A 19,922-nucleotide genomic window follows, 5' to 3' on the forward strand; every position below is an offset into this window, starting at 1 on the left:
CTCGGGCTGTGGAGCGCCAGCATTCTTGCTTATAAAAGCACCTCCGTACTCCGCATGCCGTCCCTCGATCATCTTCGGCTCTACTTTGAAGGTATTGAGCCATAGTCCGAAGTGAGGAGTGATACGGAGGAAGGCTTCACACACGACGATGAATGAGGAAATATGGAGGATGGACTCCGGGGCTAAGTCATGAAATTCCAGCCCATAATAATACATGAGCCCCCTCACGAAGGGATCCGTCGGGAAGCCTAGCCCCCGAAGGAGTGAGACATGAAGACCACACTCTCACCAGGCTTGGGAGTGGGAATGACCTGCCCTTGAGCAGGCAGCCTATGCCAGATTTCACCGGTCAAGAACCTAGCCTCTCTCAACTTCAGCACATCCTCCTCTATGACGGAGGAGGGCATCCATCGGCCTCGAAGGTCGGAATCGGACATTGTCGAAGGTCCGAAGCGCCTGAAATCTGGAGCCTTGGGTGTTGGAACTCGAGGCGAAGGGCGAACTCGTTTGAGATTGAAAGAAAGGACTAAGGCCTTGGTCTCTTTATAAGAGGTTGAATACCAAGGGCCCTCCCCGTGACCGTTTGGGACCCGCCTTTGATCGAGAAAACATACCAACGGGTACGACTGGGTTACCCACGCCCGTATTGATGAGAATCTTTTATAGACTGGATAGGCGCCTGCGACATAGAATAGAGATAAAAGCATTACCAAAGGCTCATTCATCGAAAATCAAAATCATACAGACAGGAAAAGAAAAACGAATTTCTATCAAATCAATAGAAGAAAGGATCCTTTCCCTGATTTGAATCCCGTCCTCCTTCAAATAGGATATCTCTAGACTTCCCTATAATAACTGCAATGATTTTATCCATTTTGCGAATTCCTACTTTGTTTTAAGTATATTTATTACTTTGTTTATAGATACATTATGTAAATTGATCAACTTTAAATAGAAAAAATAAAGTAAAGAGTAAATAAGAAAACAGAATATTTTGTCTCATAGTTCTGAAATATTAATCCTCAAATTATTAACAAATAATAAAGTCTATAATGATCGAATGAAAATACCAATAAATTCTATAATTTTATTTTTTAATATCCTATAGTTAAGCATATCAAGCTAACTTTATCTTTAAGAAGTTTTAGTATTTTTTTATTTTTATAAGTATAACTTCAAATTTAGAACTAGTTAATAGCTAAGATTAATAACTAATATCTTTGGTTCTATTTCATCTCTTCAACAAGTTTAGTAATAAGCATAACGGCCCTATTGTTCCGATGGAGAGAAGAACCTATAATTAGCTTTTCGGGAAATTTCCAAACGAACAATTTCAACGAAATCTTTCAATTTCTCATTTTATTATGTTCAACTTTAACACTAATTTGCTATAGAGAATTTCTAATTTCTATTAAATCAAAATAAGATAATATAAGATATTATATTATTGCTGGAAAAAATTGTTATTTGATTTGATACATTGTGATCCTTAACGTTGATGAATTAAGAAAAACGGAAAGAGAGGGATTCGAACCCTCGGTAAACAGAAGTCTACATAGCAGTTCCAATGCTACGCCTTGAACCGCTCGGCCACCGGCATTGAATAGATCCGCAGATAAGAATATTTGTCCATCTGTAATGGAGATTACATTAGTAGGAATATAGGCGGAAACGTCTCTAGATTGAGTCTCAACTATTGGTAAAGCGGTCATACTTCCTTCGCCCCAAGGCACATTAGCATGGCGTACTCCTCCTGTTTGAATCGGAGTTTGAAACCAAACAAACTTCTCCTCAGGAGGATAGATGGGGCGATTCAGGTGAGATCCCATGTAGATCTAACTTTCTATTCACTCGTGGGATCCGGGCGGTCCGGGGGGGGCCACCACGGCTCCTCTCTTCTCGAGAATCCATACATCCCTTATCAGTGTATGGAGAGCTATCTCTCGAGCACAGGTTGAGGTTCGTCCTCAATGGGAAAATGGAGCACCTAACAACGAATTTTTATGAAAGCGTTTCATTTGCTTCTCTTCAATGGAAGTTTCATTTTCCCAGAATGTATCCTAATTTTTGGCCTAATTCTTCTTCTGATGATCGATTCAACCTCTGATCAAAAAGATAGACCTTGGTTCTATTTTCCATATCCATATACCGTTGAATCCTTGGGGTTCCAGAATCCGCCTATTTTACTAGTCTTCGGAAACGGAAAACCCTGAACCAAGAAGAGTTGGATATGTTATGTAGGGTATGTTTTTTTTATTAATTTTATTTTGAGCTCTCAAGATATCGATATATACATATACAATCTCTACATAATGTCTCTCTCTCTATCTCTATATATTATATATATAATATGTACATTATGCAGTAGACCCATAATGGGAAATCCAAGTGGCTAATTTTTGAATTAAATAAAAAGCCCTTCTTTATTTCTGTCTTAGTGAATCCTGATTCGACATTAAAAGTATATTGATTCTTTCCCAATAAACGAAGACTTTTTTCTGTAAATACTGCGTATTTGATTCCATCCATAAATCGGGGGGGGGGGGGGAAGAGGCGTCTATATTCAGCTACAAAGTTTATTTTGTATACTGCAGGCGGTTCCATTTTTTTCTTAATCGGAGTTCTGGGTATGATATAGCTTCTCTATCCTAGATTTCTATGGTATATGGAATTTATGGTTTCCTTTGGTGCAAATCCAATTATCTAAATTGGAAATATCCCGGAATAAGGGGACACGATCTCTGCTTTAACAAGATGTGCCAAGGTAACCGCCTCGCTAAACGCGCTGAGGTGGGACAGTAAAACGATTCGAATAAAGACTTGGCCGTAGTGTGATGTCACACTACGGAATACGTCAGCAGATTAGATTTGTGTAAATATTATTCTCTCTATGGCAATATGTGGAAACTTATTTTGCAGAGCCGGACACTACCTTTGTGTTCAAAATCTTCTATGAAGTACTTGGAGGAGGAACCCGCCTTGCAATGCCGAAGACAATCTGCACGCCGGACTCGTCGTCATTGAAGCCTGGTTCAGGGGCTACTGAGGGAGTCCTGGATTAGGGGGTGTCCGGATAGCCGGACTATACCTTCGGTCGGACTCCTGGACTATGAAGATACAAGATTGAAGACTTCGTCCCGTGTCCGGAAGGGACTTTCCTTGGCATGGAGGGCAAGATTGGCGATACGGATATGTAGATCTCCTACCATTGTAACCGACTATGTGTACCCTAGCCCTCTCCGGTGTCTATATAAACCGGAGGGTTTTAGTCCGTAGGACGAACAACAATCATACCATAGGCTAGCTTCTAGGGTTTAGCCTCTCTGATCTCATGGTAGATCTACTCTTGTACTACCCATATCATCAATATTAATCAAGCAGGACGTAGGGTTTTACCTCCATCAAGAGGGCCCGAACCTGGGTAAAACATCGTGTCCCCTGCCTCCTGTTACCATCCGGCCTAGACGCACAGTTCGGGCCCACCTACCCGAGATCCGCCGGTTTTGACACCGACACTAGCCTATGATTATGATTGTTGTTGTCCTACGGACTAAACCCTCTGGTTTATATACACACCGGAGGGGGCTAGGGTTACACAGAGTCGGTTACAAGGGAGGAGATTTTACATATCTGAATTGCCAAGCTTGCCTTCCACGCAAAGGAGAGTCCCACCCGGACACGGGACGAAGTCTTCAATCTTGTATCTTCATAATCCAACAGTCCGGCCAAAGGATATAGTCCGGCCGTCCGACGACCCCCTAATCTAGGACTCCCTCAGTAGCCCCTGAACCAGGCTTCAATGACGATGAGTCTGGCGCGCAGATTGTCTTCGGCATTGCAAGGCGGGTTCCTTCTCCGAATACTCCATAGAAGATTTTGAACACAAGGATCGTGTCCGGCTCTGCAAAACAAATTCCACATACCACCATAGAGAGTATATTATTCCACAAATCTAATCTGCTGACAACTTTTCATAACGTGACGTCCTGCCGTGGCCCGGTCATTATTCTCAACCAGCTACTGCACATATTGCGAGGCGGTTTTCTTGGCACGTCTTGTCGAAGCAGAGATCGTGTCCCCCTATCACGGGATTCTCATCAATATGGGTGTGGGTAACCCAGCCGTGCCATCAATCACGGCGCTTGGGGAATAAGCGAGTTTACCAGGCAGGTGGGGAGGCGCATAGTTTCTTCCGCCCTTATAAAGGGACAAGGACTCCTCCTTTTCACCCACGCCTTCTTCTTCCCTGCCCATCCATTCTCGCACACTCGAGATCCAGCACCCAAGTTCGCATTTCCTCCGCAAAACCACTCCAAACATGTCCGGAGCGGGAGGCAAGTGGATGGTCTCCTTTGTTATGGAGGAGAACATTACGAAGCTCCGGGAAGCCGGATACCTGGCCGCAGATATCACACACCGGCTCCCAAACGCGGGGCAGATCCTCCCTACCCCCGAACCCTACGAAAGGGTTGTATTCCTTACCCATTTCGTCCGCGGGCTGGGATTTCCCCTCCACCCATTTGTTCGCGGGCTCATGTTCTACTATGGGCTGGACTTCCACGATCTGGCCCCCAATTTCATCCTCAACATCTCGGCGTTTATCGTCGTGTGCGAGGCCTTCCTCCGCATCAAGCCCCACTTCGGCCTGTGACTGAAGACCTTCAACGCTAAATCGAAGGTGGTGCTCGGCCAGCAAGTGGAGTGCGGAGGCGCCATGGTGGGAAAATGCCCAACATCACCTGGCTCGGAGGCTCCTATGTGGAGACAGTGAAGGGGTGGCAATCAGGGTGGTTCTACATCACCGAGCCGCATGACACCAACTGGGTGGTGGCCCCCGAATTTCGATCCGGCATCCCCACGCGGCTCACCTCCAAGAAAGAGAAGGGCCTATCCTGGGGTTCATCGGTGGAGCTGACCGGACTCCAGAACTGTGTTAAAAACATGATAAGCAAGAGAATCAAGCTTGTCAACGTGGTCCAGGTCATGCTCTTCTGCCGGATCCTCCCGTGTCAAAGACGGGCATTCAATATGTGGTAGTTCGACCCGGCTAAGCACCAGACGCTGCGAGAGCTCTTCGATACGACACACCAGGACATCCGGAGGGTGCTGTTCAAGTCTGCCGAGGTACCTCCTCCCCTTACCGAGGATTGCGGACTCAGCGCAAAGCTCCACGCCAATCCGGTAAGCTCCATATATCTCATAAGATGTTTCTTTCCCCAGTATAATCATGTGGGGGATCTAAGCTTCCACGCCATTTAACAGGAATGGGTCGCGACAGCAGAGCGGATCGATTGTCCGGCCCCACTGCCCAAGGATCCAGCAACGACTCTCTTAACGGAGATGCTGGTTCCGGCGCCCTATGAGGCACCGGAGAAGAAGGCCAAGAAGAAGGCCACGGGGACCAGGAAAGGTCTCCGGCGCAAGGTCGTATCGGACTCATTGTCCGATAACACCGATGCGCCCTCCTCCCACGAAAACGAGGAGGAGGAAGAGGAAAGTTCTCCCCCCCCAGCCGAGGGATACAAGAAAAGGAAGGCCGCCCCGTCAGGGGAAGCCGAAGGGTCCAAGAAGGAAGGACTCTCCTTCCGGACTGCTCCACGGCGGCTGCTTTTAGCAACGAGGAGTGGTTACCCAGGGACAAGCCCCTGGCGAAGTCGTAAGTATCCGGATACCATAATAGTTCTTGGTATGTTTCATTTTATTACTTCTTATCATGCCGAACATGATCATGCAGCCGATCTAAAGCCCGTGTCGATGTATCCTCATCGGATGAGTCTTTGGGCCCGTCATAGATGAACAACGATTCACTCCCGACCGCCTCCTCCCCCTGCCCTACAGACAATGTCGAGGTGTTGTCTCAGAGGGTGCTGAACCAAGGGGAGACAGTTCTGGAGGCGCCCCAAGGCGACATTCTGGACATAGGGCGCACGAGGGGCAAGACTCCCATGGGCTCTAATGCCGGGGGCAGCAAGTCTAAGGGGGACAAGCCGTTTGTGCCGATGGCCTCTGTCCATCCAGGGGCATCGGACAATTTGCTGGAAGCGCTTCACAGCGCTTCCATTGACGAAGAGCACCGCACTATCATGAGTGCGGTGGTCAAGAAGGTTCAGTCCGCCAAAAGCGGACTGACCGAAGCCTGTGCCAGCCTCCTAACAGGCTTCGAGGTAAGTAATCAAATTGTGAGGAAAATGTTACAGCATAGACAGTAGCCCCTGATGCTCTGTTTGGTGTTCGGAAGAAAGGACGAACAAAGGATCGAATAAAAATCACAGGTGTCTAATCAGAATATGCATATGTGAATAAGCAGGCTTCACTGCTGTCTGCTGCCGCTCACACGGCGGAGGTCTCCGCACTAAAGCGGGACCTTGAGCGGTCTGAGGAAGAGCTCGGCCTTACCAAGAGGCAGCTCGAAGAAAACAAAGGTAAGTGATACCTCGTATGTTTATTGATAGAGAAAAAGGAAACTAGTTGTTAGATCACATGATCGTCATGAATTTTTCTAGGGGCCACGACCGAAGTGGCGACCCTGAAGAAGGCGTTGTCCGAGGCCGAAGGCAAAGCGGCCAAGGAGCGCGCCGAGCGCGAGAAGCAAGAGGCCCGAGTCGTCGAGGTTCAGCAAGAGCTCCAGGAGTTTGTCAAGAAGTACGAGTCCTTGGAGCGTGACTCTAGGATGCAAGAGTCCGAACTTGCGAAGGCCCTCGAGAACGCACAAAATGCCAAGTCTGAAGCCCAAAAGGCCCTCCTGGAAATTGAGGCGGTCAGGAAGATAGTGGCGGGTAAGGCATTCTTTATGCAAATCAAGCATGTGAAGGAAACTTTCCTTTTACTTACCCAAATTCGGAGCTCTCCAGGAGCATTCGCAGATCTACCCAGCAGTGTGTCGGATGCCGCAGAGTTCTACCGGGCCGAGGGAGGGAGCTCGATAGAGAAGTTGTTCTGATCTCAGTATACTGGGACCGAACATCCAATGCCCTTGAGCGACCAGTTGAAGCAACTGGTCGAGCTTCACAAGGCAACCGAACTGGCCATGAAGGGCCTCATAGTCCGGATGTGGCCTGGCGAGCCCCTGCCCGACAGCTATTTCAGCCTGGTAAGGCGGCTTGTGAATGCCTGCCCCCAGCTTGAAGTCATAAAGCAGTCCGTCTGCATTGAGGGTGCGCGCAGGGCTTTTGCCCGGGCGAAGGTGCACCGGGAGAAGATGGATGCCGAAAAGCTGGTGAAGGAGGGACCGCCGGAGGGCAAGGAGCATCGCCATCCCGAAAAGTATTATGACAGCGTCCTAAAGGGTGCTCGCCTTGTGGCAGAGGAATGTGCTAAGGATGTAATATTTTAATGAATGTACTCATGTGATCCTGTAATGTGAAACGAGTTCATGCGCGCTATGTAAAGCTTGTTAATTTAAAATATTACCTTCTGTGCGGCCGTTTATAAAATTTGAGAGTTGGCCAGTCGTCGGCTTCTGACCCCATGTAACTAGTACTGAGGTGTTCGGGATAAACCTGATCACTCTTTATCCCAGTTTTGGGTCCTTCGAAGGAGGTGTTCAGCACAACGAACCAGGCAATCGGACTATAAAGCTTTATCACTCTCACTTAGCCATAGAAGTCTACAATTTTAAATTTTGGCGAAGCCCCTAGTATTCGGAAGGCCAAACTTGGGGCGCTATGTACGCCTAAATCGGACAAGGCCGACTCCTCGCCCAAAGCGGAAAAAATCTTTAAGGATTTGAGACCTCTCGAACAGCGACCAGCTCTCGCCGCATCATGACAGTCAGTTTTCGGCTTTCTCTACTGAGGTGCTCGTCCGGAAGAACCGGGACACAATCGCAGTAGTTCTCCCAGTGCTACCTTAGCCGATATAGCGGAACGTAAGGTACCAAAACATGGGAGCTGGGCAAACCCAACTATTGACCCAAGACATGATTCGAAGCTGATGCATATAATGCTATAAGTTCGGGGTGCCTCACTGTCAAAAGTGTTCGGACTTTTCATGGCGTGTTATGTGATACGTCTCCATCGTATCTATAATTTTTGATTGTTCCATGCCAATATTATTCAACTTTCATGTACTTTTTGGCAACTTTTTATATTATTTTTGGGACTAACATATTGATCCAGTGCCCAGTGTCAGTTCCTGTCTGTTGCATGTTTTTGGTTTCGCAGAATATCCATATCAAACGGAGTCCAAACGGGATAAAAACGTACGGAGCTTATTTTTGGAAAATATGGAAAATTCGGAAGGAAAATCAACGCGAACCAGTGCCCGAGGTGGTCACGAGGCAGGGGGGGCGCCCCCCTAGGGCGCGCCCCCTACCCTCGTGAGCCCACCGTAAGGCGGTTGATGCTGTTCTTTTGCCGCAAGAAAGCTAGTATTCGGAAAAAAATCACGGCAAAGGTTTCAGGCCAATCGGAGTTACGGATCTCCATATATATACGAAACGGTGAAACAGAGCCAGAAGAGAACGCAGAACCAGAGAGAAACAGAGAGATAGATCCAATCTCGGAGGGGCTCTCGCCCCTCCCATGCCATGGAGGCCAAGGACCAGAGGGTAAACCCTTCTCCCATCTAGGGAGGGGGTCAAGGAAGAAGAGGAAGAAGGGGGCCCCTATCCCCTCTCCTCCGGTGGTGCCGGAACGCCGCCGTGGCCATCATCATCATCACCGCGATCTTCACCAACACCTCCGCCATCTTCACCAACATCTCCATCACCTTCCCCCTCTATCTACAGCGGTCCACTCTCCCGCAACCCGCTGTACCCTCTACTTGAACATGGTGCTTTATGCTTCATATTATTATCCAATGATGTGTTGCCATCCTATGATGTCTGAGTAGATTTTCGTTGCCCTATCGGTGGTTGATGAATTGCTATGATTGATTTAATTTGCTTGTGGTTATGTTGCTGTCCTTTGGTGCCCATCATATGAGCGCGCGCGTGGATCACACCATAGGGTTAGTTGTATGTTGATAGGACTATGTATTGGAGGGCAAGAGTGACAGAAGCTTCAACCTAGCATAGAAATTGATGCAAACGGGATTGAAGGGGGACCAATATATCTTAATGCTATGGTTGGGTTTTACCTTAATGAACATTAGTAGTTGCGGATGCTTGCTAATAGTTCCAATCATAAGTGCATAGAATTCCAAATAAGGGATGACATGCTAGCAGTGGCCTCTCCCACATAATACTTGCTATCGGTCTAGTAAGGTAGTCAATTGCTTAGGGACAATTTCGCAACTCCTACCACCACTTTTCCACAATCGCTATATTTACTTTATTGCTTCTTTACCTTAACAGCCCCTAGTTTTATTTTCGTACTTTTTGTTATCTTGCAAACCTATCCAACAACACCTACAAAGTACTTCTAGTTTCATACTCGTTCTAAGTAAAGCGAACATCAAGCGTGCGTAGAGTTGTATCGGTGGTCGATAGAACTTGAGGGAATATTTGTTCTACCTTTAGCTCCTTGTTGGGTTTGACACTCTTACTTATCGAAAATTGTTGCGATCCCCTATACTTGTGGGTTATCATTATGGGGAACACTGAAGCCCCTGGCGCACTGGTCGTATCAGAACGTATGGGTGCGATTTGTCGTAAATAAGTAGACAGGGAAAAAAAGATAAAGGAATGCAATAATGAGCTGATGCTGTATATTATTATTTAAATGATACGTCAAAGTGTATGCATACATGTATTGCAATAAGTAAAAAATAGGACTATTTGACATGTCCTATCCAAGGTCAAGCTGCGTGTGGGTATGCAAAACAGGTATATCGATCGTTATCAGAGACCACTTGAGGATTCCCTTGTACGTCAAAGCTTCTTGCTTGCTTAGTGTTTCCTTCCCGTGACGGGTCCGATAATCTGACTATCGGAGAGGGCCTTTAGAGAATAGGGGCCTAAAAGGAAGAAAATGTAAAAGGTATACGGGTCCTGAAGCAGTTGAGCCGCATTGTGGGCCGCGCCATGGTCGTGCCTCCACCTATGCCCATGGTATCTTGAGTGCGTAATTATGTACGCGTGGCGCAAATTTCGCCGCTTGACTGGGACTAGGACGGAGGCCGAATTGCTAGGCGAGCTCTAAACGTGCCTGGCGATCCTCTTGCAGGGTACTCCGGACTAGCTTGAAGGTGTCCGGGGTCTTTTTCGCCGAATTGGTGGTTTGCCTCGTAAGGCTGCTTTGCGCTTCTGCTGCGAGGGCCGCAGTGTGCTCCTCTGTGCGGAGCGAGCTTTCTGTGTTTCCATTAACTGTTATAACCCCGCGAGGTCCTGACATTTTCAGCTTGAGGTATGCATAATGCGGTACCGCATTGAATCTAGCAAATGCGGTTCGTCCGAGCAGTGCATGATAGCCACTTCAGAAGGGGACGATATCGAAGATTAGATCCTCGCTTTGGAAGTTGTCTGAAGATCCGAAGACCACTTCCAGTGTGATTGAGCCCGTGTAACAGGCCTCTACACCTAGGATGACACCTTTAACGGTGGTTTTGGTGGGTTTGATCCTTGAAGGGTCTATACCCATTTTACGCACTGTATCCTGATAGAGCAGGTTCAGGCTGCTGCCACTGTCCATAAGGACTCAAGTGACGTGAAATCTGTCAGTGATGGGGTCAAGGACCAATGCGGCAGAACCGCCATGACGGATACTGGTGGGGTGGTCCCTGCGATCGAAGGTGATCGGACAAGAAGACCATGGGTTGAACTTTGGGGCGACTGGCTCCATCGCATAGACGTCCCTCAGTGCACGCTTCCATTCCCGCTTGGGAATATGGGTTGCGTATATCATGTTTACCGTTTTCACTTGGGGAGGAAATTTCTTTTGTCCTCCTGTGTTCGGCGGCCGGGGATCCTCCTCATCGTCGCTATGCAACCCCTTTTCCTTGTTTTCGACATTCAACTTGCCGGCCTGTTTGAACACCCAGCATTCTCTGTTGGTGTGGTTGGCTGGTTTATCGGGGGTGCCGTGAATTTGACGGGCCCGGATTGCTTCTTTTGAACGGCTTTTTCCGCTGATCGGATTTAGAGCCACTGAATCCGGCATTAACTGTTGTGTCTTCGGCGTTGTCGCCGTTGTTACGGCGTTTGTGTCTGTTGCAACATGGCCTGCCATTGCTATCTTTGGCATCTGAATTGCCAGGGTTTCTTGATGTGTTGTTGCTGTGAGCCAGCCAGCTATCCTCGCCCGCACAAAAGTGGGTCATGAGTGTCGTGAGGGCTGCCATGGACTTTGCCTTTTCTTGGCCGAGGTGTCGGGCGAGCCACTCATCGCGGATGTTATGCTTAAATGCCGCTAAGGCCTCGGCATCCGGACAGCCGACGATTTGGTTCTTTTTCATTAGGAATCGAGTCCAGAATTTCCTGGCTGATTCCCTTGGCTGTTGGGTTACGTGACTCAAGTCATCGGCATCCGGTGGTCGCACATAAGTGCCCTGGAAGTTGTCAAGGAGTGCGTCCTCCAAATTCTCCCAACTGCCAATGGAGTTTGCCGGCAGGCTATTGAGCCAATATCGAGCAGGTCCTTTGAGTTTTAATGGGAGGTACTTGATGGCATGTAGATCATCACCGCGGGCCATGTGGATATGGAGGAGGAAATCTTCGATCCATACCACGGGGTCTGTTGTGCCATCATATGATTCAATATTCACGGGTTTAAAACCTTCTGGGAATTCGTGATCCATTACTTCATTAGTGAAGCATAGGGGGTGTGTGGCGCCTCTGTGCCAGGCTATATCACGGCGCATTTCATACGAGTCTTGTCTGCTATATTCAGCCCGGTTGGACTTTTAGTATATCCAGCATGACGGTCGTCGTCACGCGTTGGGGTGCGCCCCCGTGATCCGTAGATCAATCTTGTATGTTCTGCTTTGTTTTCCAATACGTTTCGCAGGTCCTGCGTGTTGCCCCGGGCCTTGGTGTTTTTGTTTGACTGGCGACGGGGTGCGGGCTGGACTTCGGGCTGATATGCCGCTTTGTCTCGGCCACGAGGTGGTCGGTCAATCGCATCACATGCTGGTAGTGTAGGCTTTAATGCTTCCTCCTTGAATTGGGGTAGCAACCTGCGCTTTGGGTAACTTTTGGTTGGGCGCTCGAGTTCGTATTCCTCGGCTGCCAGCACCTCGTTCCATCTATCTGCTAGCAGATCTTGATCAGCTTGAAGCTGTTGTTGCTTTTTCTTCAGGCTTTTTGTTGTGGCTATAAGCCGGCGCTTGAAGCGCTCCTCCTCTATGGGATCCTCAGGCACGATAAATTCTCCGTCGCCGAGGCTCACCTCGTCTTCGAAGAGGGGCATGTAATTGTCATCCTCTGATTCTCCGTCTGCCGCCTGTTCCTTAGGGCTAGATTGCCCATCCTTCCGCTCGAAGCCTAGCTAGAGGGGATTGTCTTCGTCTTCGGCACTGTCTGCAGCATTATTGTTTCTTCTGCCGGTATCGCTGCTTTTGCTATGGTCGGGCTTAGAGCGGCGCCGATGACGCCAGTGCTTAGATTGCTTCTCGAGGGGATTATTTTCCGTTGCCTTATTGCCATCGCTTTCTTTGGGGGTGTCCACCATGTATATATCATATGATGAGGTGGCTGTCTAGCGCCCTATGGGCGGTGGTTCCTGTTCTTCTCCTGCATCGTCGTCCATACCATCGATGTCTTCGGAGCCGAAATCAAGCATGTCGGTTAAGTCATCGATAGTGGCTATTAAGTGGGTGGTGGGTGGGGAATGAATTTCTTCATCGTCCGATTCCCACTCAAGCCAAACATAGTTCAGCCAAGGGTCTCTTGACAAGGAGAGAGACCTCAATGAATTTAGCACGTCGCCCAAGGGCGAGTGCTGAAAGATATCCGCGAAGGTAAACTCCATGATCGATGCCCAATCAGATTCGTAGGCACGGACGCAGGCGGTTCGGAGCCTATGCCGGGGACGAATCCAAGGGTCTGGCAACACAGGTCTCATAGGAGGTGAGTTCAGTATTCGGCTCTATCGCCGCTGGGTGTGCGGCCTCCGTGGCGGGATCCATCCACCCATCCTCGGATGACATGATCTGCTCCGGATTGAGGGCCGGAGTTTCCACAGGTGTGATCTCCCGAACACCATCCAGCGGCAGAGCTAAGTCATGCTCGTCGTGACTGTGCGGCTCACCTGACATGGGCTCGAATCCGTCAAAGATCAAGTCTCTGCGGATGTCGGTACTATAGTTCAAGCTTCCAAACCTGACCTGATGGCCAGGGGCGTAGCTCTCCATCTGCTCCAGATGGCCAAGCGAGTTGGCCCGTAGTACGAAGCTACCGAATATGAAGATCTATCCGGGGAGAAAAACCTCACCCTGGATCGCATCGTTGCCGATGATCGAAGGACCATCAAACCTTATGGTGACGACACAGTGGAACTCTCAATGAAAGCACCAATGTCGGTGTCAAATCCGGCGGATCTCGGGTAGGGGGTCCCAAACTGTGCATCTAAGGCGGATGCTAACAGGAGGCGGGGGACACAATGTTTACCCAGGTTCGGGCCCTCTCGATGGAGGTAATACCCTACATCCTGCTTGATTGATCTTGATGATATGAGTATTACAAGAGTTGATCTACCACGAGATCGTAGAGGCTAAACCCTAGAGGCTAGCCTATGATTATGATTGTTGTTATCCTACGGACTAAACCCTCCGGTTTATATAGACACCAGAGGGGGCTAGGGTTACACAGAGTCGGTTACAAGGGAGGAGATTTTACATATCCGAATTGCCAAGCTTGCCTTCCACGCAAAGGAGAGTCCCACCCGGACACGGGATGAAGTCTTCAATCTTGTATCTTCATAATCCAACAGTCTGGCCAAAGGATATAGTCCGGCCGTCCGAGGACCCCCTAATCCAGGACTCCCTCACTCATGTCCAAGATCTTCCTATACATGTCATAGCATGAGTATGCGTCCTTGCCCGTGTAGGTTATGTAGGCTAGATTCAGAGGTACCTCCCACGTGTTCAGGTCCTTGGTATCATTGTCTTCTTTCATGTTGGCGTAGCAGGGGTCGATGATGGTCTCGGCGAGGTCAACCACAGAGTCCTTCTCCTGCCCATTTTCGATGATCTTGTATTGCTTCTGGATGTCGACAAGCTTGTGATAACACACAAGTATAGGGGATCGCAACAGTTTTCGAGGATAGAGTATTCAACCCAAATTTATTGATTCGACACAAGGGGAGCCAAAGAATATTCTCAAGCATGAGCAGCTGAGTTGTCAATTCAACCACACATGGAAACTTAATATCTGCAGCAAAGTATTTAATATCAAAGTAATATGATAGTAGCGGTAATGGGAGCAAAAGTAATAGTTTTGGGGTTATAGTTATTATAATAGTGGCAACGGGAAAGTAACTAAGCAAAGAACAATATGTGAAAAGCTCGTAAGCAATGGACCAGTGATGGATAATTATGTCGGATGCGATTCCTCATGCAATAGTTATAACATAGGGTGACACAGAACTAGCTCCAGTTCATCAATGTAATGTAGGCATGTATTCCGAATATAGTCATACATGCTTATGGAAAAGAACTTGCATGGCATCTATTGTCCTACCCTCCCGTGGCAGCGGGGTCCTATTGGAAACTAAGGGATATTAAGGCCTCCTTTTAATAGAGTACCAGACCAAAGCATTAACACTTAGTGAATACATGAACTCCTCAAACTACGGTCATCACCGGTAAGTATCCCGATTATTGTCACTTCGGGGTTAGTCATAAAATCCTACATAAAACTTGTAGATCACTGAATATGATATGTTTGATTCCTTGCAATAGTTTTGCGATATAAAGATGGTGATATTAGAGTCATGCTAGTGGGTAGTTGTGGATTGTAGAAATACTTGTGTTGAGGTTTGTGATTCCCGTAGCATGCACGTATGGTGAACCGTTATGTGATGAAGTCAGAGCATGATTTATGTATTGATTGTCTTCCTTATGAGTGGCGGTCGGGGACGAGTGATGGTCTTTTCCTACCAATGTATCCCCCTAGGAGCATGCGCGTAGTACTTTGTTTCGATGACTAATAGATTTTTGCAATAAGTATGTGAGTTCTTTATGACTAATGTTGAGTTCATGGATTATACGCACTCTCACCCTTCCACCATTGCTAGCCTCTCTAGTACTGCACAACTTTCGCTGGTACCATAGACCCACCATATACCTTCCTCAAAACAGCCACCATACCTACCTATCATGGCATTTCCATAGCCATTCCAATATATATTGCCATGCAACCTCCATCATCGTCATATTCATGACTTGAGCATTCATTGTCATATTGCTTTGCATGATCGTAAGATAGCTAGCATGATGTTTTCATGGCTTATCCATTTTTTGATATCATTGCTACACTAGATCATCGCACATCCAGGTACACTGCCGGAAGCATTCATATAGAGTCATATCTTTGTTCTAGATATCGAGTTGTAATATTGAGTTGTAAGTAAATAAAAGTGTGATGATCATCATTATTAGAGCACTGTCCCAGTGAGGAAAGGATGATGGAGACCATGATTCCCCCACAAGTCTGGATGAGACTCCGGACTTTACAAAAAAATAAAAGAGGCCAAAGAAGCCCAAATAAAAAAAGATGCCAAAGAAGCCCACCAAAAAAAATAAAAAAACAAAAAAACAAAAAAATGAGAGAAAAAGAGAGAAGGGGCAATGTTACTATGCTTTTACCACACTTGTGCTTCAAAGTGGCACCATGTTCTTCATATAGAGAGTCTCTTGAGTTATCACTTTCATATACTAGTGGGAATTTTCATTATAGAACTTGGCTTGTATATTCCGATGATGGGCTTCCTCAAATGCCCGAGGTCTTCATGAGCAAGCAAGTTGGATGCACACCCACTTAGTTTTCAGGCTGAGCTTCATGCACTTATAGCTCTAGTGCATCCGTTGCATGGAAATCCCTACTCACTCACATTGATATTTATTGGTGGGCATCTCCATAGCTCGTTGATACGCCTAGTTGATGTGAGACTATCTTCTCCTTTTTGTCTCCTCCACCATCATATTCTATTCCACCTATAGTGCTATGTCCATGGCTCACGCTCATGTATTGCGTGAAAGTTGAAAAGGTTTGAGAACGTCAAAAGTATGAAACAATTGCTTGGCTTGTCATCGGGGTTGTGCATGATTTGAATATTTTCTGTGGTGAAGATGGAGCATAGCCAGACTATATGATTTTGTAGGGATAACTTTCTTTGGCCATGTTATTTTGAAAATACATGATTGCTTTATTAGTAGGCTTGAAGTATTATTGTTTTATGTCAAAAGATAGATTATTGCTTTGACTCACTCGTGTCTTAATATTCATGCCATGATTAGACATATGATCAAGATTATGCTAGGTAGCATTCCACATCAAAAATTATCTTTTTTATCATTTACCTACTCGAGGACGAGCAGGAATTAAGCTTGGGGATGCTGATACGTCTCCGTTGTATCTATAACTTTTGATTGTTTCATGCCAATATTATTCAACTTTCATATACTTTTTGGCAACTTTTTATATTATTTTTGGGACTAACATATTGATCCAGTGCCCAGTGCCAGTTCCTGTCTGTTGCATGTTTTTGGTTTCACAGAATACCATATCAAACAGAGTCCAAATGGGATAAAAACGGACGGAGCTTATTTTTGGAAAATATGGAAAATTCGGAAGGAAAATCAACGCGAACCAGTGCCCGAGGTGGTCACGAGGCAGGGGGTGCCCCCCTAGGGCGCGCCCCTTACCCTCGTGTGCCACTACTAGGGAAAACCTTATACATAGAAGTTTATCAGTAGCGCAGTTTAAAAATGGGCGCTACTGCTAATTAGTAGTAGCGAGGGGTATAAAAACCGCGCTACTACTAAGTTGATAGTAGTAGCGAGGGGTATAAACCCGCGCTGCTACTAAATGGTCTCCAACAATGCCCCCGGGATAGGCCATAGTAGTAGCGAGGGGTATAAAACGGGCGCTACTACTAAGTAAGTAGTAATAGCGCAGGTAAGACCCCCACTCTACTACTAAGCGTGTCCACCCCGGTCCGATCCACACTCCCACCCCACCACCACCTCCCACCCCACCAACCGTCCCACACCACCCACCCCCCGTCTGTCTCAAAAAAAACGTAGCCTGATCCAGATCCCCAACCTCCTCTCCTGTCCCAACCCACTCGCCGCCGGCCTCCCTTCCACCTCCTCTCCTCCGTCCGTCCGCCCCCATGCCCCCCGCCGCGTGCGCCACACAGGCGGCCGCGCGCCTGCCGCTCCTCGTCTCGCGCCGCTGCCTGCCCCCGCCCCGGTGCTGGCAACGAAGCCGTCCCCGCCCACCAGGTCTGGGATCCCGCCGCGGTACGACCTCGACGCCAAGTGGGACGCCTGCCTCGACCTCTCCATCCGCCGCGTCGCCTACTCCTCCCTCGTCGGCGCCTTCGGAGGCCTCATCCTCTTCCGTAAGCCCCCAACCCCCTCCGCCTCACCTCTCCATTCCCCTCGCTGCATCACAAGATCTGTTCGCCGCGCCTCCATGGGTATCTCATGATCTAGGGTTGCGCGAAAATAATGCTCGTGTTCCATCTCGATTGGCCTAATCTGATGAGGGATTCCCTAGCTGCATAGGTAGGGCGCGTTCCTCCAGGCAAAAACATTTGGGAACGTCACTAATGCGCATGCCCTGCTTTAGGGTGCTGTAGATTGATTGTTTCCTGCGCGATTGGAGCCCCAAATTTGCGTCGAGTGCTCTGAGATTCCGATGATTGTAAGCAAAAAATCTCTTACGTTTTATTTCCTGTATGTTTGTATTCTGCAGAGGCCAGAGTCTCATTTCAATTGATTCGTCAGCCAGTGTATGAATAGCAGGACGTGCTTGAATTGGCTAGGCTATGTGATGGCTTTGACTGTTAGCCAGGGAAACTTTTGTTTGTGATTTTATTGGTGTGAACAATGCTTTCCTGGTGTTAGTCATGCTCTCGGAATGGTTATGGTGAATTATGGTTTTGAAAATAATTCAGTCTTACCATCATTTCCTCGTGTCTGGTATTTTTTAGAGAAAGAACAACGCTTTGTCTGATTGGGATTGTGGTATTCAAGAAAAATGCATGAATAATTGCTAGGCAAACTGCTTACACCATATAGGCTACAGTATGTGGAGTCCTAAGTCAGTTTCATTCTCAAACTTTAGGGGCTTGTCCATTGATGTCTATGTGATGCTTGTTATCAGCTAATCTCAAACTATTTCCCTGTATCCTATTCTGTTGAATAACTTGGAGTCCTTTTATTTGTATCTAGAATGAGTTTGATTTCACAAGTTCTATAAAGTAAGCAATGCAACTTGTTACTGTGTATCTGATGTTGGTAAGGGAACTATTAAAAAAGTTATTTGGCTATGTGAATTTTCTGTTTTCCACCCGATAATCCATAATTATTAGTTTGCCTAGCAATTATTCATGCATTTTTCTTGAATGTTCTCAAATTTTGTAATCTTATTTACTTGTTAATTATTCAGAGTTGGCATATGCCGAAAGAAACACTTTGAGAAGAACTCAAATTTACACTTCGTGAAGTAACTGTCACTAAATCTATGGTCTAATGCATGTTTGTGACTTGTGTTATTTTATACAGGTAGCCCAACAACCCGCTGGGCATCAGTTGCACTTGGAGCTGGTGTGGTGATAGGGGCTGCGTTCACCAAACTGGTCGGCCCCTGAATGCTCATACATATTCAATGGTTCTCCTCCAAAGTGGGGAAAGGTAAGCATTTCTCTTCTCCCCCTTACCCTCTGTTCGTCTCCTTCCTCCGATTTCTTGCTACACCACAGCAAGTAATATTTTTTTAGAGAGGAGAAGAGGAGAGGTCTTGCAATCCAACTTACCTGTATTCTTGAACAAATGAAGCACAATACTTTGCAACACCTCAAGTTTCAAACTGAATAAATTACGTTGGCCACCTGTATTTACAAAATTTACCTTGTATATGCATTGTGCTTGTCTTCCGTTAGTTAGAAACTCAACTCGACTCATGCTGGTGGCAAGATTTGAAATCACTCTAGTGCAGTTTGCATCTTTGTAACTGAACATGTTATAACATCAATATTAACAGTAAAAAATGGACTTCGTATGTGTAGTATAAGCAAGTTCAAGTGATTTTGCGAATCTGCTTTCCTTTGGTTATGCCTAAGATTTCACAATCATTTTGTATTTAGTTTAGAAACTGAAAAATGAAGAGAGTTGCCTTTCCTTTTGTTATACATGCAGCCATGTGCTTGACGCCACCTGATGCGTGCGTTTTGTGCTCCTATCTGCTTGTCAAGCAGAAATCTACTGCTGTGATAGGAGGACGACGAGGCGAGTGGCTGCTCCGACCCTGCTACTGCCCACACGATAGAAGGTCCTCTCTCTCTCCCTCTCTATCTCTCTCTCTCATTTTTTATTCCTCTCTCCGATGAGAGTTTGGTGCAACCTACCTCATAGTTGTACCCTTGGTAGAGTGATTTGTTTGACATGTTGTTGATCTGAAGTAAAACCACTTAATCATCCTCTTCCTTTTTTTTAAAACAAACCAGTCTTGTCATTGTTTCCCCGTGTATGGTAATTTGAAGAAAGAAAAATGCTATTCCTATCTAGGATTGTGGTCTATTGGGGACTTGAACACTGCTCTGTTCTTCAAAATTACAGCGTGTTTGCTCCTAGTGCTAAATCATATTTTGTCCTAGATCATTATCCACCTAGGCCGTTGATCTGCATAATGCAGACTTTCATTGTAATATGTAAGATGCGTATGATATGTTTCGAATATGATCGATGGTAAACTTACTGACTTACTGATTCCTGAGTTCTATCTTGATGCTTTTTGTTCCAAGTGTTAAGCAGGAATTGATAGGGCTGTCATATGATTTTGTTTAATCTTTGCTAATTTGAATTGTGAAATGTTG

General features: G+C 46.8%; 1 pseudogene; it reads left to right on the forward strand.

Annotated features, from left to right (window-relative positions):
* Nucleotides 1-19,680, forward strand: part of LOC125546936 — a 31,627-nt pseudogene extending 11,947 nt beyond the window's left edge.
* The last annotated feature ends 242 nt before the right edge of the window (nucleotides 19,681-19,922 follow it).

Source organism: Triticum urartu, chromosome 3 (assembly GCF_003073215.2).
Source record: "Triticum urartu cultivar G1812 chromosome 3, Tu2.1, whole genome shotgun sequence".
NCBI lineage: Eukaryota > Viridiplantae > Streptophyta > Magnoliopsida > Poales > Poaceae > Triticum > Triticum urartu.